Here is a 26959-nt window from a genome sequence, read left to right on the forward strand (position 1 = left end):
CTGGGACTAATCCTGTGCTCAGTAAGGCCTGGAAAATTTCTGTGAAAAGCTCTGCAATTTGTTCTCTGACCTCTCTTGGTAATCTAGGATTCATCCCACACCCAGGCCTGACTACTTCTCTACCCAGAATACTGTCACCTTTTTTGGTACCTCTTCTTTATCTATCACTATACTGTTCACTTGCTCAACACCCATGTTTTCAACTTGGCCTTTGTCACCATCTTCTAATTTGATAAAGACTGAAATACAATATTCATTTTGTACCTCAGCCACATCCTTTGCTTCAGAAAACAGCTTACCCGATTTGTTTCTTATGGGCTCCAAACTATCCTTCACTAAGCTTTGACGATTAATAGGTTTGAAGAACATCTTACTGTGTTTCGTGCAGACTGCCATCCTTTCCTCATGCTTCCTCTCAGCTTTCCTTATTCCACTGCAGTCTTTCTCCTGCATTTGAGATACTCTTATTGATTTCTATTGCTATTATTATTCTGGTATGCATTATGTGACTTTTCTTTTCCTTTGTTCTCATCAATATCCTTAATCATCCAGGATGCTTTAGCTTTGGATGCCCTATATTTATTTCTCATGTGTATATACTCGGCTTGCATCCCATTTATCTCCAGTTTGAAATTCTCCCATTTTTCATCACTGATTTATCCACCAAAATGCATTTCCAATCAACTACACTCTGTATATTTACATACATACAATTTGACACTGCCCTTATCTCTTTCTTGCCCAATGTAAGGTGATCATTTCTTTATTCATTGTCAACATTGAATTTTTCTCACACTTCCTTTTCCCCATTGACCACATCCTCTCTCTTGCCCTCTCTGGTACTTCCAAAACTTGGCCCATTTGTTAGCCTCCTCTCCTCCCAACCTGCCTTACAAGTTTGCATCAACTGCAACTACAATATTTACCCTCTGAGCGAAGAGATTACTTCCTTTGCTGCTCAGGTGAAGGCCATCTCTTCTGAACAGCTTTCACCTTTCCCAAAAATGATCCTACTATCCCAAAAATCTTAGTTCCTCACTTCTACAACACCCCACAAACCACACATTTTCTTCATTGATCTGCCTTTGGCCTAAATGGTGAAGCTCGTGAAATAGGTCATATTTCTGATGTTACTCCCCTGGAGGTCCTGCTTTGCAAATCTACTTCTAACTTCTGAAACTGAACCTGCAAGACCCCCAAGCTATCCCTCCCAATGTAGTTGGTTCCCACATGAACCATTGCCACTGGTGGCTCATTCTCCATTTCCAGAAGTTTGTCCAGTAGTTCCATTATGTCCTGAACCCTTGCACCCAGAAAGCAACAGATCATATGAGATTCTCAACCTCGGCTGCAAACTAGACTATCTATCCCTTGAACCAGGCAGTCACCCACTACTACAACCTTACTAATCTGCCTACCATCCTCACACTTGACTCAGAATAGGTTCAGGCACCATAGTGTTGTGGTTTTCTCTCAAGCCATTGATTGGGTTGCTCACAAAATCGACATCAAAAATTTTATTCCTATTTGACAGCTTCTCAGAGGGCTGGGTTTCCTGGATCTGCCATGTCCTTTACTTTTCACGAATAGTCACCCACTTACCTGCCATCTCGACATTCCTCCTTGCCTGCCTATCATGATGTGGAGTGCTCACACTTTCATACGACTGATTCAGAAACTTCACTCCTTCTTGTTCAATGAGTAGAGTCACTGCTCCATGTTGGACAGCAACATGTTGTTCGAGGACTGCTAGTTCTATAATTTGAGGGCCTGAGCATCTTATCCCATGTCATAGAGTCATCGAGTCATACCGCACAGAAACACACCCTCTGGTCCAACCAGTCCATGAAGACCATAATCCCATACTAAACTAATCACACCTGCCTGCGTTTGGCCCATATCCCTCCAAACATTTCCTATTCATGTACTTATCCAAACATCTTTTAAATGTTTTAACTATACCCACATCCACCTCTTCCCACACATGAACCACTCACTGTGAAAAGTAAATTGTCCCTCATGTCTTTTTAAAATCTTTTACTTCTTACCTTAAAAATATGCTTCCTCGTCTTGAAATCCCCCATCCTAGGGAAAAAACACCTTCCATTCACCTTATCAACAACCCCCATTATTTAAAAAAAACACAATAAGGTCACCTCTCAACCTTTTACGCTCCACTGACAAAATGCCAGCCTATCCAGCTTCTCCTTACAGCTCAAGCCCTCTATTCCCAGCAACCTCCCGGTAAATCTCTTCTGAACGCTCTCCAGCTTTATAATAGCCTTCTTAAAAATGTGCTTTATGCAGAATTTATGCAGCAGTTATACAAAACCCTGGTTCGACTCCACTTGGAGTACTGTGAGCAGATTTGGACACGACATGTTCAAACATATGTATTAGCCTTGGGGGAGTACAATGTAGGTTTGCAAGAATGAGACCTGGACTTCAGGGGATGTTGTAGGGCAAGATTATTCGAATTAGGCCCAATTCTCCAGAACATAGGAGGCTAAGGGGTGAAATAATTGAACCTTTGAAGTATAAACAGGAAAAGACGAGGTAGATAAATTACTTCCACTTGTTGGGGATTTAACAACTTAGGGGCATTGTCTGAGAATTAGGGATGGACTGTACAGGAAAATGTTAGGAAGCACTTCTTCACACAAAGGGTGATGGATGTTTGAAACTCTCTTCCATAAACACCAGTGGATGCAGGATCAGATGTTAATTTTAAGTCTGAGATAGATGACCTTTTTAAAAGCAAAGGAATTAAGCCACAAATATTCATGCTCACTTTAACAGTGGAACAGGCTCTCGGGGCTGAACAGCCGACACGCATTCCTATTTTCCGATGTTTATCCATCCTGACACTCTAGGCCCTGTCATGACATGGGTTGCTTTCAGTACAGCAAATGCATTTTCACCTACTTTTGAATCCATTGATCAGCTTTTATGTTTCCTTGACTTTGCATTTTTAATTAATTTGTCTGCCTCACTGTCTTGCTCTCTCTCTGGGCTCTGCGTCCACCATTGTTAATTCTTTTACCGTACCAATCCACCTGCCTTCAGCATATACACACATTTTCCTTGCTACCATCTACTTCTGATGAAGTGTTAACTGTTTTCTCTCCAGAGGTGCTGCCAGACCTGTTCAGCTTTTCCAGCAACTGCTGTTTTTGGTTAAGATTTCCAGCACCTGCAGTTCTTTGTTTCAGTTTATGAAACTACATGGGATGGTTTCCCAATCCTTTCAGATCTTCAACGATGCTTCAACGTTATCCACAGTGATGATCAATCTGTAGTACATCGGTTGCTTGGTTGGATCCGAGGATTTTCCTGTTGTCTTTGGATTTCAAAATTGAAATTCTTTCAGCATATCCCAAATGTAGTTTTTCTGCTGCTTTGGAGAAAATCAGAGACAGCAACTTGACAGAAAAAGGATGAGAAAGATGGATGCATTTAACTTGTGGAGGTCTCCTTACTTCTCTCTATTTCACTCCCTCACCACATCTGTGTTAAACTCAGCTCATCGAATCAGAGGTTTGTTGCAATGCTGAGCTCTTCTGAACCCATAACATATGAAGCAAGGACATCTGGCCTCAATGTCTAGAAAGTAAAATAGTCTTCTAAGTATCAGTTGGTTTCATTTGTATACCCAATCTGTTATCATTCTTACTAATTGTTGAAAAAACACAGCAGATCTGATAGCATTTGTGAAGAGAAAGCAGAGTTAAGATTTCAGGCCTAGTGACCCTTCGTCAGATTTGTCCAGTTCAGATGCTTCCAGACCTGTTGAATTTTTCTAGCAATTTCTGATTTTATTCTTGATGTTCAACAGCCACAATTCTTCTGCTTTTGGTTTCTCCTCTTTTAAACTCTATTCCTCACATTTTCAGTTCATAGTCCAAAATTTTAAAAAAATGTGGTCTCTTACACTGCAACATTATGACTCAGAAACCCTGTCTTGCTGCCAATGTCAACAGGTACGAACATCAGCTTTGGCTACTGCTCCGTGGTAAGAAGTAAATGATGAAACAAAAGTTCATTTCAAATACTTAAGTTCTGAAGCAAGTCCCAATCTAAATGTTAGACTGTTCTCTTTACAACTCTAACTGTGTAACTGTGCATTTATGGGTTTTTGTTTCTCCAACAATTCTCAGACATGATTTTATACACCTCTGCTATTCTATCCATTTGCCAAAACTCAGAGCACCATGTAAAAGTGACCAACAAAATAACATGCATTCTAGCTTCAGTTATTGAATTTTAAAAGTCTTCAGCACTTGAGAAATTTACAAAACAATCATGTTTGAAAGTATAACATAATGGTTCCCTATTATACAATAAAAATGTTGTGAAAAATTACTCTGTCACCATGCAGTAATGTTACGTGCCAAAGGTTTTGAGTGGGAGTATCAAAGGTAATCCTATTTGATTTCAGGGTAAAGTTGATGACCAACTCGCTGGAATTCAGAAAGGTATTGAAATAATTGCAAAGGATCCAAGCAGACAATTATTGTATATATTAACACTTTAAATAAAGTGTGAACACTTTGACATTAAATGCCTCTTTTTAAATGACTGAGGAAGAAATTACTCACAAACAAATTCAATGTTTGCATTTGAGTGAAGATTGCAAAATTGCAAATCTGATGAGTAAGTACTGTTAAGCTCCAGTGTTGAAATGGTGAAAAAAAACACAATTCAAGAACATGGAATCATTTCAGTTATGAAATATCATTATTCTTAGCACAGTACTCAAGCATATTTTACAACAGGCTACAACATAACTGAAATAGGCATACCATATCTGTTCGTCATTTGCCCACCAAAATCTCCCATATTTAACACTGCAGCACCCTGACCTCAGCAGGGCGCAGGCAAAGTTTTCCTCCTCTCTCTACAAGAATCTCAGGGAGTCCCTCTCCCACTGCAACTCCCAGGTCATTTCCTCTGACTCTATGCTACTCTCTCCCCATCCCCACCCTCCTCTAGCTTATCTCTCCATGCTTCAGGCTCACTGCCTTTATTCCTGATGAAGGGCTCTTGCCCGAAATGTCGATTTTACTGCTCGTTGGATGCTGCCTGAACTGCTGTGCTCTTCCAGCACCACTAATCCAAAGTATATCCTTGCCAGTCCTGAGCCCAGATAAATGGAGCGATCTTATTGACAAGAAGTTGTAAAACTTTAAAACCAAAGTTGCAAAATGATAGTGGCATGAAATTTGATGATCGATATGAAATGGAGAATGCCCAAAGAGGATGAGAGAAACAGATATATATATATATATATATATATAGAGAGAGAGAGAGAGAGATGGGGGTATGATGAAGGCAGAATGCATTGGCCAGATGCTTCCCCACAGGAAGTCAAAAACACAGAGTTCAAACTGGTGCTCAGTCATAGAGTTATAGAGATGTACAGCATGGAAACAGATCTTTCGGTCCAACCTGTCCATGCTGACCAGATATCCCAACCCAATCTTGTCCCACTTGCCAGTGCCCGGCCCATATCCCTCCAAACCCTTCCTATTCATATACCCATCCAAATGCCTCTTAAATGTTGCAGTTGGACCAGCCTCCACCACTTCCTCTTGCAGCTCATTCCATACACCCTCTGCATGAAAACATTGCCCCTTAGGTCCCTTTATCTTATTCCCCTCTCACCCTAAACCTATGCCCTCTAGTTCTGGCCTCCCCGACCCCAGAGAAAAGACTTTGTCTATTTATCCTACCCATGCCCCTCATGATTTTATAAACCTCTATAAGGTCACCCCTCAGCCTCCGACGCTCCAAGGAAAACAGCCCCAGCCTGTTTAGCCTCTCCCTATAGCTCAAATCCTCCAACCCTGGCAACACCCTTATAAATCTTTCAACTGCTCAGATTCTCAAGGTCTCCCAAAGATAGCTTTGGCAGAAGTGTAGAAGCATATTGTACAAATGTTCATCTTTCACATCTGGTTGACTTGATGGTGAATGGCTCAGTGAAATGGAAGCAAGGAAGTTTGCTTTAACAGACTAAACAGTCAATTTAGGTTGAATAAATATGAAAGGGCGGGATTGTATGCCTGCTCATTCATTGACCTTGATTTAGTGTTGTTTGTACTGGTTGTGGCTGGACATCTTCAACAGTAAGAACACCCGCTACATCAAGCACCAATCAGACACTAAAGATCTGACCAGAAGCTTTCTCAACTTATCAAGTGCCTTGTCAGTGAAGTCCCTCCTCACGTGAAGCTGCAAGTCAATAAAAAAAGACAGCCACGGGGTGTTGGACTGAATCGACAGAAGCCCAGGCTGCGCAGCTGTTCGCACTTACACCAGTGAGTAAAATCTGTGAGTTTTTGGAGAGATCGTGGGGTGGCGGTTGTGAGGAGAGAGGTGTCAGTGGGTTGGAAGCTGAGCTCCTTGGTCCCTATCCATGACCCATAATTGCCCCCACTGTTTGCTGTTAGCACAGAAGCCACTTTTTTCACCTACAGGGGAAGGAAGGTAATTGGAGCAATTGTGGGTTGAGGCTCTTAAGTTGTCATTAATTGACTACATAACAGATTCAAAAACTGCTGAAACAAGACATATTTTATCAAAGCTTAATTTCAGAAAAAACCTGCAGTTAACTGTCAGTCATTATTAACTTGTACTTTGCTGAAGGTTTTGACATGGACAATCAGAATCCACTTGGCGACCAATCAGCCCTCTCCTCTTGACTGGTACAAATGGTTTTTTACTCTTCAATTGATAAAATGTTCATTCTGGATCGCTATAAAAGGCAATTAATTAATGCTACTCCCCTGCAATTTTCTCATCGATTTGCAATCTTTTCTCTTTTCAAGTAATTTTCCAATTCTCTTTTGAAAGCTTTGATTTAAACTGCCTTCATCACACTTTCAGGCAGCGCATTCCAATCTGAAAAAGTCACAGCATAAAAATCTGTTCTTCATATTGCCATTGGTTTTTACAGTTCGTTTCAAATTGGTGTTCTCTGGTTTTCATACTGACTGCCAATGAGAAAAGGACGAGAACAGTGTCGAAACAGGAATATGCTAGATGCTAGGTAAACCTCTGGGACATAACATCAGCTGGGGTAGTCAGTGTTGACATCTCTGCCTCCAGGAGATGCTAAACAAGTTCTTGATGGATGCAGCAATCCTGCCAGACAGAAAGTGAATGGATTGCAAGTAATCAACAAATTGTTCAATAGGATTGTTGATAAGATTTTGATCAGTTGGAAAATAATTTTCCAGTATTTCCCATTCCAACCCTTTAAATTTTCTCCCCATGCCAAATGTTTGGCCTTTTTTTGCCTCTCCTGAGTGTTTAGATTACTTGTATAGTTGGAGGCAACATTCATTTGCACACATGAATGTCGGGTCAGTTTGATAGTTCAGTGGTCTCTTCTGGTTTATCAATTTTCCATACTCGCATATTTTCACAGAGACATCAGCTACCTACCGATTTCCAAACTGGATTTGACCTACGCTCCCTTTGATCACTGATTGCCAGCCACAGCTTTATCGTAATCTCTGCTTGAATTCTGTGCTGTGTAACTCATTCCTCTGCTGGATTAATATTTCTTAAACAAAAATCAGCTTATAACTTTTCAGTGGAAGCAGTTCAAATAAGTTAGCAAATTTGAAAATTAGTACTGGTTCCAACCTCAATTTTGATTTTGCAATAAGTGACTTCAATATGGTTGACAAATGGAACCAGGCCCCATTGCACACTTGTATAACAAAGAAATATATGAAGCACTTATCAGGGGACTCTGCTGGCATGTGCTTTGTGCTTTGCTGTGTTGCTAATTGTTTCAGGCGACTTCCATTTTATGCTTTGATGCAATGTGGGTTTTTTTAAAGAGCTCATTTCCAATCATGTAACCAAGAAAATGCCAATTATTTCTGCAACAAAATATCATTGATATGCAAATCCAATATGGGTAAATCCAAAGGGAATTCAGAGTGCCAATTTTCTCTCTGATAAATGAACACAATGCCACCGTTGACTTCTGCTTTATATACTATGAATATGATTATAAACAGCCTTGGCATCCCCACGTGTGTATCCGACATGAGGTTCAGCTCTCGTAGAATATTAGAAGATAAAATTATTCTGTTGAAAAAGTCTATTGTGAACACATTACCAGCTGTAAAGAGTTAAAACGGTTGAAGTACCAACATCACACAGATAAATGGAAATGATAAGCCTGTGTCTAGGCATGGTGGTAATCATTAATGATCTCTGTGAGTCACACACAAATATCTTCAAAAGTACTGCTGAGGGAGGGGGTGGTGGTGGGAAAGAGGAATATTATAGAACTCTTATCCATTAATCATATGAATGCTTTTTATATCACCATACAGGGATTTTACCAAAACCACACAATGCTCAGGAAAGAAAATGACCTTTTCTGAGAATTTTTTTTCATTATTAGAAGCCTCAGTTGGTATTCAAAGAACTTGTTTACAATGGGATTGACAGTGTGGGATGGGAGTGGGGCGTGGAAATATCAAGTGCGACTCTCTTTTTTGCCGTTTTATCTATCGCTAGGGTGGCATGGTGGCTCAGTGGTTAGCACTGCTACCTCACAGCACCAGAGTCCCAGGTTCAATTCCAGCCTTAGGCAACTGTCTGTGTGGAGTTTGCACATTCTTTCTGTGTCTATGTGATTTTCCTCTGGATGTTCCGGTTTTCTCCCACAGTCCAAAGATGTGCAGGTCAGGTGAATTGGTCATGCTAAGTTGCCCGTAGTGTTAGGGGCATCATTCAGAGGGAAATGGTGACTGGGTGAGCTACTCTGTGGAGGGTCGGTGTGGACTTGTTGGGCCTAAGGGCCTGTTTCCACACGACAGGGAATCGAATCTAATTTCTTATTTTCTCACTTTTTGCCCTCGTAAACATAGAACATAAAACGTTACAGTGCAGTACAGGCCTTTCGGCCCTCAATGTTGCACCGACCTGCAAAGTTAACCTGATGCCCATCTAATGTTGGCGAAGCCATTCCATGCCCTTAATACTGTCTGAGTAAAGAAACTACCTCTGATATCTGCCGAAATCTGTCACCCCTCAATTTAAAGATATCTCCCCTCATGTTAGCCTTCACCTTCAGAGGAAAAAGGCCCTCACTGTCCATCCTATCTAACCCTCTGATTACCTGATGCTTTCAGATTAAGTCACCTCTCAACCTTCTTCTATTCAACAAAAATAGACTCAGTTTCCTCAGCCTTTCCACATAAGACCTTCCTTCCGTACCAGGCGACACAAAGTCATAGTCATAGAGATGTACAGCATGGAAACAGACCCTTCGGTCCAACCCATCCATGCCAATCAGATATCCCAACCCAATCTAGTCCCACCTGCCAGCACCCGGCCCATATCCCTCCAAACCCTTCCTATTCATATACCCATCCAAATGCCTCTTAAATGTTGCAATTTAATGTTGCAACTTCCTCTGGCAGCTCATTCCATACAGATCCCACCCTCTGTGAGAAGAAGTTGCCCTTAGGTCTCTTTTATATCATTCCCCTCTCAGCCTAAACCTATGCCCTCTAGTTCTGGACTCCCTGACCCCAGGGAAAAGACTTTGTCTATTTACCCTGTCCATGCACCTCATAATTTTATAAACCTCAGTCTCTGACGCTCCCGGAAAACCAGCATCTCCCTATAGCTCAAATTCTCCAACCCTGGCAACATTCTTGTAAATCTTTCCTGAATCTTTCAAGTTTTACAACATCTTTCCGATAGGAAGGAGACCAGAATTGCACACAATATTCCAACAGTGGCCTAACCAATGTCCTGTATAGCTGCAACATGACCTCACAACTCCGGGACTCAACACACTGACCAATAAAAGAAAGCATACAAATTGCCCAACACCAATGTCAGACTCACTGGTCTGAAGGTCCCTGGCTTGTCCTTACCACCCTTCTTAAATACAGGCACCACATTAGCCAACCTCCAGTCTTCCGGCATCTCACCTGTGACTATCGATGATACAAATATCTCAGCAAGAGGCCCAGCAATCACTTGTCTAGCTTCCCACAGAGTTCTAGGGTTCACCTGATCAGGTAGTGGGGATTTATCCACCTTTATGCGTTCCAAGACATCCAGCACTTCCTCCCCTGTAATATGGACACTTTTCAAAGCGTTACCATCTATTTCCCTTCAGTCTATATCTTCCATGTCCTTTTCCACAGTAAATACTGATGCAAAATACTCGTCTAGTATCTCACCCGCTTTCCGTGGCTCCACACAAAGGCCACCTTGCTGATCTTTGAGAACCCCTATTCTGTCCCTAGTTACCCTTTTGTCCTTAATGTATTTGTAAAAACCCTATGGATTCTCCTTAACTCTATTTGCCAAAGCTATCTCATGTCCCCTTTTTGCCCTCTTGACCTTCCTCTTAAGTATACTCCTACTGCACTTATACTCTTCTCAGGGTTCACTCGATCTATCCTGTCTATACCTTATATATGCTTCCTTCTTTTTCTTAACCAAACCCTCAATTTCTTTAGTCATCCAGTAAATCTCCTCTGAACCCTTTCCAAAGCTTCTGCATTCTTCCTCTAATACGGTGACCAGAACTGCAGGGAATACTCCAGGTGTGGCCGTACCAGTGTCGTGTACAGGTGAAGCATGACCTTGTGGATCCGAAACTCAATCCCCCTACCAATTAACGCCAACACACCATATGCCTTCTGAACAACCCTATCAACCTGGGTGGCATCTTTCAGGGATTAATTCACCTGGACACCGAGATCTCTCTGTTAATCTACACTGCCAAGAATTTTACCATTAGCCCATTGTTCTGCATTCCTGTTACTTCTTCCAAAGTGAACTACCTCACACTTTTCCGCATTAAACTCCATTTGCCACTTGTCAGCCCTGCTCTGCATCATATCTATGTCCCGTTGTAACCCAGAACATCCTTCAGCACTATCCACAACTCTGCCTTACCTTAATGTCATCCGCAAACTTACTAACCCATCTTTCTTTGTCCACATGCAGATCATTTATGAAAATAACAAACAGCAGTGGTCCCAAACAGATCCTTGCAGCACATCACTGGTAACTAAGCTCCAGGATGAACATTTTCCATCAACCACCACCCTCTGTCTTCTTTCAGCTAATCAATTTCTGATCCAAAGCACTGACGCACCTTCAATCCTGAAACCCCTTATCTTGTGAAATAGCCTACCATGCGAAACCTTATCAAACGCCTTACTGAAGTCCATATACACCACATCAACTATCTTATACCTTTAACCACCTGTTTGGTCATCTTCTCAAATAACTCAATAAGATTAGTGAGGCACGACCAACTCTTCACAAAACCATGTTGACAATCCTTAATCAAGTTATTCATTTCCAAATGATTATAAATCCAATCTCTTTATAACCTTTTCCAACACATTACCCACAACCGAAGTAAGACTCACTGGCCTTTAATTACCAGGGTTGGCTCGACTCCCCTTCTTAAACAAGGGAACAACATTTGCTATTCTATAGTCTTCTGGCATTACTCCTATCGACAATGATGGCATCACGATTGAAGCAAAAGGCTCAGCGATCGTTTCCCTGGCTTCCCAGAGAATCCAAGGATAAATCCAGCCCTGGGGTCTTATCTACTTTCAGATCTTCCAAAATTTCTAAAACCTCCTCTTTGTCAACCTGAATCCTACCCAATCTTGTAGCCTATATCTCCATATTCTCACGAACATCATCCTTTTCCAATGTGAACACTGATGAAAAGTATTGATTAAGTGCTTCCCTTATGTCCTCAGACTCCACACACAACTTTCCACTATTATCTTTGATTGACCCTATTCTTACTCCAGTCATTCTTTTATTCCTGATGTAGTTATAGAAGGCCTTAGGGTTTTCCTTGATCCTATCCGCCAACAACTTCTCATGTCCCCTCCTGGCTCTTCTTAGCCCTTCTTTAGATGTTTACTGGCAAACTTATAACTCTCAACAGAGCTTTCATGCCTCATCCTCACAAAAGCTTTCCTCTTTCTCTTGACAAGAGCTTCAAATTTAGTAAACCATGGCTCCCTCTCTCAACAACTACCTCCCTGCCTGATACATATATATGTATCAAGGACCCGCAGTAGCTTTTCCTTGAATAAGCTCCACATTTCAAGACCGTCCATCCCCTGCAGTTTCCTTCCCCATCCTATGCATCCTAAATCTTGCCTAATCACATCATAATTGCCTTCCCCCCAGGGTATTGGTACCCCTCTGGTTCAGGTGAAGACCATCCTGTTTGTAGAGGTCCCACCTTCCCCATAATGAGCTCCAATTATCCAAGAATCCAAAGCCCTCCTCCTGCACCATCCCTGCAGCCACTGTTCAGCTCTGCGCTCTCCCTATTCCTCACTTCACTAGCAATGTGGCATGGGCAACAAACCAGAATTAACAACTCTGTTTGTTATAGCTCTAAGCTTTCAACTTAGCTCCCTGAATTTCTGCCTTAGATCTCCAATATTCTTCCTACCAATGTCATTGATGCCTATGTGGACCACAACTTGGGCTGCTCCCCCTACCCCTTAAGGATCCCGAAAACCCTGGCACAAGTTCTTGGACGCAGTTGGAGAGGTCACAATGTCACCAGAGAGCAGCCGAGCCTGTCGGGATATGTAAGTGTATGGTTTAAATTTCCTTTCGTTCCTGTTTATCGTCAGTTCCTGGATGCAGTCGGAGAGGTCATGAAGTCTCCAGGGAGCAGCAGAGCCTGTTGGGATACGTGAGCACAATGTTTAAATTTCTTTTAGTTCTGGATTTTCTTCAGTTCCTGGATGCAGTCAGAGAGGTCATGAGGTCACATATATGGGCAGTTGCTTTATCCAAAACACTGCTCGGGTAGTGTCTCGCACCCATCCTCCTCCTCTTACCAAAACAAAATCTGTGCGTTGGTTGGTAAGGTGACAAGTGTTTTCTTTCATGTTTCATTTGTTTTTTTTTCCGGCAGTCTATTTGGGAATTTAGAATAGCGAGATTGGAGTTTAGGGCAATTGAATGTTCCTCCTGCAGTGTGTGGGAGGTAAGGGTCACGCGTGTCCCTGCTGACTTCATTTGTAGGAAGTGCATCCAATTCCAGTTCCTCGAAGACTGCGTCAGGGAATTGGAGTTGGTACTGGAGGAACTTCGGATCATTCAGGAGGTGGAGGGGGTTATTGAGAGGAGTTACAGGGAGGTAGTTACTCCACAGCCATGTGAAGAAGGTGGATGGGTTACCATCAGGGGTAGGAAAGGGAACCGGCAGGCAGTGCAGGGATCTCCTGTGGTGGTTCCCCTCAACAAGTACACTGCTTTGGATATTGTTGAGGGGGACGACTTACCAAGTGTAAGCAATGGGGCATAGATCGCTGGTGCACATTCTGTTCCTGTTACTCAGAGGGGAAGGAGGAAGAGATAGTTAGGGGGACAGATAGGAGGTTTTGTGGGAACAAGAGAGACTCATGATTGGTGTATTGCTTCCTAGGTGCCAGGGTTCATGATGTCTCTTACCTTTTAGGCAGCAAGGATCTCTTATTGCAATTGTACAGGACCTTGGTGAGAGTATTGTGTGCAGTTTCAGTCTCCCTATGTAAGGAAGAATGTTCTGGCTATGCAGGGAGTGCAAAGAAGGTTTACCAGACTGATTCCTGAAACAGCAGGACTGACATATGAAGGGAGACTGGATCAGTGAGATCTAGACTTTAGAAGAAATGGTGGGGGATGTCATAGAAACTGATAAAATACTTACAGGATGGGAAAGGTTGAATGCAGGAAGGATATTCCCAATGAATAGAGTTAAAAATCACACCAGGTTTATTTGGAAGCACTAGCTGCTGAAATGCTGCTCCTTCATCAGGTGGTTGTGGAATATAAGATCGTAGGCAGAGAATTTATATCAAAAGTTTACAGTGTGATGCAACTGAAATTATAGATTGAAAAAGACCGAGATTATTTGTTAAGTCTCTCATCTTTTCGAAAGACCATGTTGGTTTCAGTTCTTTCACATGTAAATCCTTAAACATTTTTTAAAAAGCTACATTCTCAAGTGAACTTTAACAACAGGTACTGGATTAGTGGTGCTGGAAGAGCACAGCAGTTCAGGCAGCATCCAACGAGCAGCGAAATCGACGTTTCGGGCAAAAGCCCTTCATCAGGAATAGAAGGGCTTTTGCCTGAAACGTCGATTTCGCTGCTCGTTGGATGCTGCCTGAACTGCTGTGCTCTTCCAGCACCACTAATCCAGTATTTGGTTTTCAGCATCTGCAGTCATTGTTTTTACCTTGTTGATTTTAACAACAGGTGCCTAGTCAGCTCAGATAATGCATTGAAGCTGTGAAGTTCCCTGTGTGAGCCTGCCTGTGCCCCAACATTCAGACTGAATCTATTTCCAAAAAATAGATTTACAGAATCTTACATGGATTCATGCAGTTTTTGAGCAAAGTAAAATTCTACAAGTACAAATTCACCCCACAAACTGTGTGCGCGTGCATGTGGGTGTGGGTGAATGTGGGGGGTGTGAGCATCTGTGAGAGAGCCATGTGTATGTGTATCTGTGTCTGAACACTTTCACTCTCCCTCCCACTCCGCCAAGGACATGCAGGTCCTAGGCCTCCTCCACCCCCAAACCCTGACCACCCAACTCTTGGAGGAAGAACACCTGATCTTTGCCTTGGGACCCTGTAACCACATGGGATCAATGTGGATTTCACCAGTTTCCTCAATTCACCCTTGCACCTTCGCCCAGATCCAACCTTCCAACTCAGCACTGCCCTCTTGACCTGTCCTACCTCTCCATCTTCCTTCCCACCAATCCACGCCACCTTCCTCTCTGATCTATCGCCTTCACCTCCATTTTCATCTCCCTATCACATTCTCTCTTCCTCCAGCCCCACTCCCTCCCATTTATCTCTCGGCCCCCTTCGGCCACCCCCTCATTCCTGATGAAGAGCACACATTCAGAATGTTGATTCTCCTGTTCCTCAGACGCTGCCTGACTGGTTGTGCTTTTCGAGCACCATACTCTTCGACTCAGATCTCCAGCATCTGCAGTGCTTACTTTCTCCCAGTCAACTCATTTCCTACTTCTGTATGTTCTTTGCTTTCATCTCATCAAATTGTTTTCTATCTGTTGCAATATTGAGGTTGTAAGATTGTTATGTTCATACGCGGTATGATGGCTCAGTGGTTAACACTGTGTCTGAGTGGGTTTCCTCCGGGTCCTCCAGTTTTGTCTCACAGTCCAAAGATGTGCAGATTCAGTGGATTGGCTGTGCTAAATTGCCACAGTGTCCAGGGACGTGCAGGCTAGGTGGGTTAGCTATTGGAAATGTGGGGTTGCAAGGGATATGGTTAGGGTGGTGGGTCTAGGTGGGATGGTCTTCAGAGGGTCAGTGTGGATTTGATGGGCCAAATGGCCTGTTTCCACGCTGTAGATACTCTATGATTTTATATGCCTGTTTAATTTTCAGGTGAAGAAGTCCATCTGTTGTGTGCCAAATACTGCTCATCTTACGGCAATAAGAGACCCAAGTCCAAGAACTCGTCAGGCACATTCTCACATCTGCGACAAAGGGCCAGACAGGTTGGGGGGTGGGGGGGGGATTGGTGGTGATTGGGTGTGTGTGTGTGTGTGTGCCCGCACACATGCGTGCGTGACAAGATGATGTCCTTCTGGTGGTCTGCCAAGCAGAATGTGGGAGAAGATATGGAGAGACTCAAACAGTGAAAGTGAAGAAACTTAGAAGATTCAACCTGATGTGGCTAGGGGACAGGCAATTGCTGCAACAGGCCTAACTGCTGAAAATCAAGGATTTGTGGGGAATCAAGAGAAGAACCTTTTGATGGTCAATCGATTTTCAACTCGGTGAAACTGGTCAAGGTAAACCTGTTCGAAGATAAGGATGATGTTGGACTGATTAATGTGTAAACTCTAACTCCTTATATAGTAAACAGTGAAATGTAACTGAAACATAGGGTATGAGAGTCAAGTCAAAAGTTAACATGGGGGATTCTTTCTGTAGTTTGAAATAAAATATTTGTACAAAAAGGAAAGAGTGTTTTGTCAAGGGTATGTTTTGAGTCATTTGTTTCAGTATAAGTTTCGAAAACTACAACATTTTGTGTGGTAATTCTTTCAGCTGCAACAGAGTATTCAAATCTCTTCTGAAAAGTCATCAGTCTTGATGGAGATCATACATTATTTTTGAAATTGGGAAATAAGTTGATGACAAAGATCAGACAATGGATTTGATCAGTAGGTGGTATTTCGTATCACTGTTGAGTGCAATGAAGTGTCACTAAACTAAGTCTCTCCGTGGGGTCCTCCAGAATGCAAATGCATCCACTGCACCAATTTAACAAATAAATGTGTAAATACTGCATGTTCCAATATGACACAAAGAAATTTTACTGAAGAATTATGCCATTGCCCAGGAGGAATCATGTAAATCATGTTTCCATGGAAACAAGGCATTTGAAAACAGGTCTGTGAAGGCATTAAAGAGTTTGGCATCATATCTCACCCTACCTTCAAATCAGACAATAATGAACATGAAGATATGGGTTTTAACTTACTTGGGACCACTGAGGAGTGAGACAAAACTAAGTCACGGAATACAAACATTTAAAAATTTGTCGCAGCAAACCTCATTATAAAGCTCTTTGATAAGTTATTGTCAATCACTCTGGTTTTTGTGTCAATAAAAATCTAATTTATTAAAATTTTCTGATTGGCCAGAATTATAAATAAAAGGGTGAGGACAGAGATGCTATTAATCTCAAATAAAAAACTGAGAATTCAAGAAAAACACAGCAGGTCTCTCAGCTTCTGAAAGAGAAAGGTGAGAGCTTTCATTAAACACAACATTACAGACAGGCTGAAAAGGACTTGGCCGCAGAGCAGCAAAAGGAATATACAGCATTGAGAAATCTGTAAACCAATGAAAATTGGAATAATTTTAACAAAGGTGAAAGCATCCGAGAAAGTTATAAAAAGGTACACAGCGAGTAATATAACTACTTATCCCTGCAGTGAGCTTCTGGTTAGGATTCACAAGAACGCTCACTGTGACTAGCAATGACCTTTGCATATCCCTGCAAATTTGTTTGACAATGATCTTACTTGGCATCTTCAAAGTTGGATGCATTGCATAATGTTCAGAAAATCATGCCACTGAGAAATTTAGAAGCATGAAGAAAATTGAACTAACGATACCAGATACAACTGTGTAAATGTTAATGTAAACTCCCATTCCTCCATCATGAACACATTTTTTCTGATGAATGAATCTGATTTTTCAGTACCTTCTGGCAGTAACAGCACATTTTCAGAGCTTGAATGTCACATTGTAGGATGATATTAACATTGATCCAATTTCACAAATTAAAATCTTTTTATTACAGCATGTTGGGATCATCGTTTATTTTCAGTGACAAGTATCCCCATTGCATATACCCATTGCAAGAACTATTGCCAGAGAGAACCACAGTTTTAAACTGATGTTCCACAATGATCTAATTTGTCAAGTACAAAGAAGTAAATACATTATGTAGAATTTACAATACTGTATCAGGCCATTTGGTCCAAATGATCAATGGTGATATTTGTCCTTCATACCTCCTACCTCTCATCTAACCAGATGAATATATTCTTCACTTATGTTCCTCACAGATTTTTTTGGCTGCCTCTTAAATGTCTACAATTGAAATTATTTCATGTGATCCTCAGTATTGACTCTAAGTACCATCGAATTAAGTTTCTCATTAATCCATCAGGAGATTTTAGTAGTGAGTGTCTTGGAAATAATTGTCCCTAAATTTGAAGTTCCTTCTAAGTGTCGATTTCTCTTCATCAATGCGATTGAATCCATAGTTGCGAGATCCATAAAAGATCATCACTCACACTTGGCTTATATGAAGAAAAATACACCAGCCTGTTGAATATTTAGAAAAGTAAGTATGGAGCAAGTACAGCTAAGATATGAATTTGTACAATTTGCCAATTTTGGCTGGTTTGGCTGGAAAGGTGGAAACAATGGGCCACATTTTCTGATGAGTGGCAATCAGATGCAGGTTTCCATTCTGATTTTTTATACAGAGAGAAAGAACTCTGCATTTCAGACAGAATATTCAGATTTATTTCAAATCTGACAAGTCCCTTGTCGCGCAGGACAAGCTGGGGAAGGCAAACCACATTCCCTTTTTCACAGCAGTCAGTTGCTGCATTCTGTGATTTAAAGATCCAGAATCACACACAGCCATTTTAACTGTTGCTGTTAAGTACAGAGGTCAGTGTAGGATTTGGGTGCTCGGCTGACAGGGTGCCAAATGAGCTAGTGACAGGGTAGAAAGGGGCACAATAAGTGATGGAATGTCTAGCTTAGGTCCAGTGGTTGGGATATATTGGGTCTGCAGGGATTGTTGGACTCTATTTTAAAGGGGGGAGGGGTGCGGTGAAGGTGGGGTATATTCAGATCTGGAAGCGAAATATCCAAGTGGGTCCAGCAGCAAGTGGAAAAGACTTTAGGTAACAGGGCTAGGGTGCCAAAGAATAAAAGGGGTTGTTGAGGGCCGTACTGGCGTTGTGATAGTGTCATGACTTCTGAGCGAGGATGCCCAGATTGAAGTCTCAGTTGCTCCAGAGAACTGTAATCGCATCTCTGGACAAGCTGATCAAAAAATTTCGAGAGGAAGCTACTGGGTCAACTTGTAGTTGGGGGTGTTGTGGTAAATTGAGGGTAAATTGAAAAGGTACTCAGGAATTAGCCTTAAAAATCTAAGTTTTCCTGAGTAACTGTTTAATGACATGTGATGAAACCCTCTAAACTTCCAAAGTGAAAGTGATGATTTTGGACAGTTCCAGGTGTAGGAAATTGCTAAGCAGAATCTTCAAATTTCCAGGAAGGTCAGCTACACTGGCTTTTCTCAGAGTTGCCATGTGCAATTCTCATCTGTGCTGGAGAAATCATTAGGTGGTGTTTGGAAAATCCAGGCCAATATTCCCTCATCGAGTGGTAAAGCAAAAAAAAAGGTACTCCCTGACAAAATCTGGTGATGTTTACACTTCTGTTTTGGCAAAGAGGTTCATAGCTCCTTGAACGTAGAGTCACAGGTAGATAGGATAGTGAAAAAGGCATTTGGTATGCTTTCTTTTATTGGTCAGAGGATTGAGTACAGCAGTTGGGAGGTCATGTTGCGGCTATACAGGACATTGGTTAGGCCACTGTTGGAACATTGCATGCAGTGCTGGTCTCCTTCCTATTGAAAAGATGTTGTGAAACTTGAAAGGGTTCAGAAAAGATTTACAAGGATGTTGCCAGGGTTGGAGGATCTGAGCTACAGGGAGAGGCTGACAGTCTGGGGCTGTTTTCCCTGGAGCGTCAGAGGCTGAGGGGTGAACTTATAGAGGTTTACAAAATCATGAGGGGCATGGAGAAGGTAAATCGGCAAAGTCTTTTCCCTGGGATCGGGGAATCCAGAACTAGAGGGCACAGGTTTAGGGTGAGAGGGGAATGATATAAAAGAGACCTAAGGGGCAACTTTTTCACACAGAGGGTGGTACGTGTATGGAATGAGCTGCCAGAGGAAGTGGTGGAGGCTGGTACAATTGCAACATTTAAGAGGCATTTGGATGGGTATATGAATAGGAAGTGTTTGGAGGGATATGGGCCGGGTGCTGGCAGGTGGGATTAGATTGGGTTGAGATATCTGGTCGGCATGGACGGGTTGGACCGAAGGGTCTGTTTACATGCTGTACATCTCTATGACTCGAAATCATTTCCAAAAAGGTGAAATATTGCTACTTGCTGGGGAAGGCTATATTGTTTACACACATAACCTGTTACACACCAGTAATGCAATTTGAACTAAATGTGACATGCACCTTCACATTTAAAGCCACAAAGTCACCTCATGTGGGCACCTCACTCAACTGAGCCCACACTAAGACTGTCTGCAAAGACTATTTCTAAAATTCTTGACAGGCCATTTATTGCAGTGATTAAATCAACTGACATTCTCTGTGTTCATCGCCTACATTCACTCAGTAGTTTCTTCATTAAGCAGAGCAAATTCATCACAAGATGAGTCTGCAGCTCATCTATACCAAAAAGAGTAATCTCTGTCTTACAAGGATAATAACAGCAACACATAATACTTGTGATTGCAATGAAACATCCTTAACTAGCTGTTCTCTCACAGATAAATTATATTCCCTTTTATTATCTGCCTAACAATGGTGGCCTTCCACTCTAAAAAATATACTGGAGATGCAAGGTCTGTCATTTCTATCGTGGTAGTTTCTCATGATCCAGGCTTGTTTGTGACTCTAATTCAGGCATTCACCACTGAATTTCTAAAGTAAAAGAGTCTGTGATATAATTGCAATAATCAAGGTGGCCTTGGCTTCAGTTCTTAGGAAATGGAGCGGCCACCTTTGACAGACGATTCCCCACAGAGACAAGTTTAATTCTCAGCAGGGCCAACTGGTGAAGGTTTCGACAGGCATCATGATGATTCTCCACAGGGATAAGTTGAAAATTGGCAGAATAAGACTTTTGCTCGTTCACCTGTGGCTGCGTCCAAGAAACATTCAAACAGTCTCCAAATTAGATATAGGTGTCCTTGGAGATGGAGATTTCAAAAGCAACTTCCAGTCAGCAAGTTTACCTTTAAAATACATGCGCGCAATACGAAATGCAAAGTTAAGAAAATAATAAAAATAAAGGAATCATTGGAACTTCTCTAAAAGTGCAGCTCACAAACACAAACAGGATTTTACAGTCTTGCTCACAGCAGTAATGACACCACAACTTCAGCAATTTTACCTCATCTCCCTCAGGACTACAGAGTGTATTCCAGCTGACAAAACTTTCTTTCTTTAAAGCATGCAAGTCTGGTCTCCATGAACAGTATGGGATAAGTTTGCAAATTTGTGCTGCAGTTTTGAACCGTCACTCGCTGGGAACGCATGTTAGGAGTTTGGTAACATTTCTGTGATAATTTTTCATCAATTAATTCCCGAATTCAGCAAATTACACATAAATTGTAAACATTCCTGAGCCAAAACAACTGTCTACATTTGTGGAAAACCCATTTTACACCTGACATTTCCTGATTCTATCGCACATTTTTACGTTGATTTATCTTGCAAATGATCTGATTTTTGCTGGGTTACTTCCAACATCCTTTTCTTTTGGAAAGGGTTGGATGCCAGTTTCCTTACAAGTGCAAACCTGAAACTGTTACTCTCTGTCACTGTGAGTGAATTAATTTCAACCTCACGACATTATGTGTGGAATACACAGAGATTTCCCAATACTTCGCCTGTCAACCTGGAAGGGAGGAAATATTCATCACTTAACATCACTGACCAGATATAATTGCAAAACGCAACTCACAAAAACAGAAAATTCACTGAATTAACTTGTGACAAATTTAATAATATTTTGCTTTCAAACGTGAAGTGACTCCTCAAATAGTCCAATCTTCCCATAACATTCTGGGGAGTACTTTTTAAGTGCTTCATGTACAATCATGATAAACAGGAAAAGACCAACTAACCTATATCAGCTTGACCTGTGCAGCCGCTTACCCCATTGCATCAACCTGGACTTTTAGCTGCACACAGGACAGGTCTGACCCCCACAGCATTTATCCACATGGTTGCTCTACATGTCAAAATGCCTTCCTTTTTAACCCTTAAACAAAACATGTAAACAAAATGTTAGTTATCTAATGAAATAAAAAAGCTCCAGTGAGATGGCACCCGGAGTCTTGTAATCTACACTATACTTGGGGGAACTGGGGCATAAAATCACAAACAATGCCAGAGTCAAAAGAGTTGAATTAAAAGGAGAGACTGCATATTCACTTGTACAGTCTTCAGTGCAGAAAATTAAGACTAGAGCTTACTGAAATATTTAAATGATTGAAGGATTTAATAGGGAGGAGAAAAAAGGCTATATTTTCTGCAGTAAGGACAGAGGAGTGGGTTGGGATCATCTGGAACAAGGGTTTCTGGAATTAACTTCAAATTAGAGATGTGATGACGTCAGGAAGGTCTTTTCACATAAAGAGTAGTGGAAATCGAGACCTACAAAAAGGCTGCAGTGCTGAGGGTTGAGAAATAGTTAAAACTTTGTTAGCTTCTTGTTATGTAAGGCAAATGGAGGAAAGATGGGCAAAGTATCTTCTGTAAGGTTAGCCATGATCCAAATGAATGGCAGGATAAGCTTGAAGGGTTGACTGGCCGACTCATGTCCCTATATCAATTGTCCCATTACATATTGTGTTTTCATTATGAATTTCAGTGCCAGTATTAACATTCATAAACACAAAGCACAAGGATCTCAGCACTCCTGAACAGCTGCCAGCTGCATAATGCCTAACAGATAATGCGTGACATCCAAGCAGATCTTTATCTGTCAGGAGATATAGCATGGTATGTCTCTGCAAACTGTATTTGAAGCGACAGGAATGCAAGTATATTCTCCAAGGAAGGAACAATATGAAACAATCTTTCGTGAAATGAATTTTTTGGAGAGACACTGGAAGCACCTCTTCCCCCATCTCCTTTAATTAATCTGGAATATTTCAACAAACTCCACTTGCTAATTCACCTTTCTAATACAGACAGTACAATAAATCCTTCAAACCAGTACTCACCATTCTTGTCATCAACACTGAGCATTGAGAGCACATGAAAAAGGAGCACAAGGAGGTGCAAAAACACCAAAGAAAGTCAAAGTCTTTTTTTTCAGTAAAAGACTTAATTGGAAAATAGTAGTGACTGAGAAGTAACCTGTGAGGTTGGAGGATGTGTTAATAATTGACTTAATCAAAATCTAAACAAGAAATGATATAAAAAAAAACTTTTTGCAGGATTTATGTAAAGGAATTGAATGCCTTCTCATGAATTTTTAAAATCTGATTACCAAGAGAAAGGCTGTGTTCATAACTTAGATCAAAGTTGTGAATGAGTTATAGTCAGACTCCTAAGTGCAAATGAAAAACAAATTTCACCAGTATCATATCAATGTGTTTTTAAATACATGTTATTATTGCATTATATAATTTTTCTTTGACTCAGATTATCTGCTGACTGATAGCAAAATCATTATGATGATTATTTTAGTTGTATATTTCTGGTGGCTGGACAGCTGATAAAATGACAGGAATTAATATTATACTTGTGAAGCTCATTACCATGAGGAGAAGGTAAGTCACATATCATTAGCCCATTTCTCAAGAACCCCTTTATTTATTAATTCATGGGATGAGTGATCATTAGCACGACTAGTATTATCGTCCACCCCGAAGTGCCTTTGAAAAAACGGTGAGTTTCTTTCCTAAACTGCTGCAGTCCGTGTGGTGCATCCACATTGCTGATAGATGGCGACTTCTAAGTTGTCCAAAACATTGACAATGATAGAGTTCTGAGCGAGGAAAGGCAGTCGTTTTGTAGAGGAATTGCGATGGGTTGTGTCACCATGCATCTGCTGCCCTTGTTCTTGTGTGTGGCAAAGGTTGCGATTTTGTGGTAAGTGCTCTCCAAGAAGCATTGGTGGTGAGTAACTGCAGTGCAGCTTGTACAAAGCACACACTGTTTCAACAAAATTATGGTCGAAGAGGGAATAGATATATAAAATGGTGCTCGTGCTGAAAAGTAGCAAGAAGCATTTGTGCGACACAAATGCCAGGTAATGACGATCTCTGACAAGAGACAATTTAATCGTTATCCCTTGATATTCAATGGCATTATCATCACCGAATACCTCACTATCAACATCCTGGGATTACCACTGACCAGAAACTGAACATGACTAGTCTCAAGAATATAATGGCTACAATGGGAGGTCAAAGACGAGAAATCCTGTTGTGAGTGGCTCACCTCCTGATTCCATGATGCTTGTTCACTCCCCCCCCACCCCCGAAGGGAAAAAGTCTCAAATATAAGAAAAATGGAAATAAATTTTGAACATTGTTCACGAACGATGCAAATTGCAATTGTGAATTATTTTGTTTTATGTATGCAGTGGTGTAAAGACGAGCTTTAGGGCAGTCAAATCTTTCAAATATGCAAGATAAAATTGATCAAATGTGCACCAAGACATTGCTGGAAAGTAACAAATGAGCAAGGAAATTAAAATCATTTCCAGGTTTGTTCTGTGGATTATCTTGAACATGACTCTGTCTGGTAACCATGCGGTTCTTTCAATTTTATTTTTCTAATGCAATTCATAATAAAAAGTTGAATAATTACCTGTGTTTTTCAATTCAAATCCCACCCTACTCACTGCAGTGTTCAGACAGTAAAGTTTGCTATATAACAAATTCCGCTGGTCAACAATTATTCCATGTGCACAACAAACAGGTAATGCTAGTCATATCTCTATCAAGCTGTTCGTTCCATTATAAAATATGCTTAACATTATTCTCATGTGCAATGTTCCATGGTCAAAGAATCATTCAAATATGTGTTCCCAAACCTGCTCCTTTTTAAAGGGGAGACTGATACAACAACGATGAGCAAGTGGCAAGAATTATGCCACCCTTTGGCAATTAAAGTTTTTTCAGTGCGATGCAATACTCAAGTACCTTAAGTCATCTTGTTTTCATTCAATAGAGATAAAAGTCAAATGATAATGCACAATATGGAAGGGATTTTGTTTTGGGTAAACATTCACTTTCATCAAATTATAATTGAATAAATGTTTACCTCAGTTACTGCCTTTGCTGTTTGAATTTGTGTATCACTGAACATCGGAGTGCATCTGGGAAAATTAACAAACAGTGAAATTCACAACTAATCTTGGAGGAATTGGTTTGGGCGAAGTTCACAGCGCAGAATCAGATAAGTTAATTGTAGTGTTAAGTCTGTCCAAGAGAAAGGTTGCAGTAGTGAGTATAGTGGATTCTTTCTTGATTATATGTTTTTGGAGATAAGTCTCTTGATTAAACTTAAAATATAAGCCATAGCTATTAATTTAACCTGGGGCAGTGTTTGTAGAGGAATAAGACGGTGTTATTTTCTGGGTCTGGAGATTGTGAAAGAGCAAAAATGGTCTTTAATAGAGTGATATGTGCTTCTTGTCAGACGTGGGAGTTTAAAGAGAGTTTAAGGGTTACTCCGGATTATATCTGCCATAAATGCTGTTGGATGTCTATCTTATCAGATCGAGTGGATCGGTTGGAGAGACAGATAGAAGTGATGAAGAATTTGCAACAGCAACAGTGTGTGATGGATGGCAGTTATAGGAAGGGGGCAAAGTGTCAGATACAGTCACATAGATGGGTTAACTCCAGGAAGGGTGAGAGAGGTAGGCACCTAGGGCAGGAATCTTTTGTGGATGTAACCATTTCAAACAGGTATGCTGTTTTGGAAAATGTAGGGGGTAATGGATTCTCAGGGGAACGTAGCACGAACAGCCAAGTTTCTGGTATTGAGACTGGCTCTCATGTAACGAGGGGTTCGTTGGCTTTCAAGACATCAATTTTGTTCGGGGATTCTGTAGTCAGAGGTATAGACAGACGTTTCTGTGGCTAGCAGAGAAAAAGCAGAATGGTGTGTTGTTTCCCTGGTGCCAGGATCAAGGATGTCTCAAAGAGGGTGCAGAATGTTCTCACGGGGGAGAGGGGCCAGCAGGAGGTCATTGTCCACATTGGAACCAACGAGATAGGAAGGGAAAAGGTTGAGACTATGAAGGGAGATTACAGAGTTAGACAGAAATTTAAAAAGGAGGTCCTCAAGAGTAGTAATATCTGGATTATTCCCAGTGCTACGAGCTAGTGAGGGCAGGAATAGGAGGATAGAGCAGATGAATGCATGGCTGAGGAGCTGGTGTAAGGGAGAAGGATTTACATTTTTGGATCATTGGAATCTCTTTTGGGGTAGAAGTGACCTGCACAAGAAGGACGGATTGCACCTAAATTGGAAGGGGACTAATAGACTGGCAGGGAGATTTGCTAGAACTGCTCAGGAGGAGTTAAACGAGTAAGGTAGAGGGGGGGTGGGAGTTGGGACCCAGGGAGATGGTGAGGAAAGAGATCAATCTGAGACTGGTACAGTTGAGAACAGAAGTGACTGAAACAGTCCCACTTAATTGATTAGTAGGACTAATAAAATTAAACTGCATTTATTTCAATGCAAGGGGCCCAACAGGGAAAGCAGGTGAACTCAGGGCATGGTTAGGAACATGGGACTGGGATATCATAGCAATTACAGAAACATGGCTCAGGGATGGGCAGGACTGGCAGCTGAATGTTCCAGGATACAAATGCTGCAGGAAGGACAGAAAGGGAGAATTGAGAGGAGGGGGAGTGGCATTTTTGATGAGGGATAGCATTACAGCTGTGCTGAGGGAGGGTATTCCCAGAAATACATCCAGGAAAGTTATTTGGGTGGAACTGAGAAATAAGAAAGGGATGATCATCTTATTGGGATTGTACTATAGACCCCCTAATAGTCAGAGGGAAATTGAGAAACAAACTTGTAAGGAGATCTCAGCTATCTGTAAGAATAATAGGGTAGTTATGGTAGGGGATTTTAACTTTCCAAACATCGACTGGAACTGCCATTGTGTTAAAGGTTTAGATGGAGAGGAATTTCTTAAGTGTGTACAAGACAATTTTCTGATTTAGTATGTGGATGTACCTACTAGAGAAGGTGCAAAACTTGACCTACTCTTGGGAAATAAGGCAGGGCAGGTGACTGAGGTGTCAGTGGGGGAGCACTTTGGGGCCAGTGACCATAATTCTATTCGTTTTAAAATAGTGATGGAAAAGGATAGACCAGATCTAAAAGTTGAAGTCCTAAATTGGAGAAAGGCCAATTTTGACGGTATTAGGCAAGAACTTTCAAAAGCTGATTAGAGGCAGATGTTCTCAAGTAAAGGGACGGCTGGAAAATGGGAAGCCTTCAGAAATGAGATAACAAGAATCCAGAGAAAGTATATTCCTGTCAGGGTGA

General features: G+C 41.3%; 1 protein-coding gene and 1 long non-coding RNA gene across 2 annotated transcripts in view; one reads left to right on the forward strand and one right to left on the reverse strand.

Annotated features, from left to right (window-relative positions):
• Positions 1 to 26959, reverse strand: part of LOC140459619 (phosphatidylethanolamine-binding protein 4) — a 461051-nt gene that overhangs the window by 64980 nt on the left and 369112 nt on the right. The window lies entirely within an intron of this gene.
• On the forward strand, positions 6283 to 15570 carry LOC140459620 (uncharacterized). Its single transcript, XR_011953839.1, has 3 exons — positions 6283 to 6320; positions 12471 to 12632; positions 15462 to 15570. It is a non-coding gene; the product is annotated as an uncharacterized lncRNA (long non-coding RNA).

This window comes from Chiloscyllium punctatum, chromosome 35 (assembly GCF_047496795.1).
Source record: "Chiloscyllium punctatum isolate Juve2018m chromosome 35, sChiPun1.3, whole genome shotgun sequence".
NCBI lineage: Eukaryota > Metazoa > Chordata > Chondrichthyes > Orectolobiformes > Hemiscylliidae > Chiloscyllium > Chiloscyllium punctatum.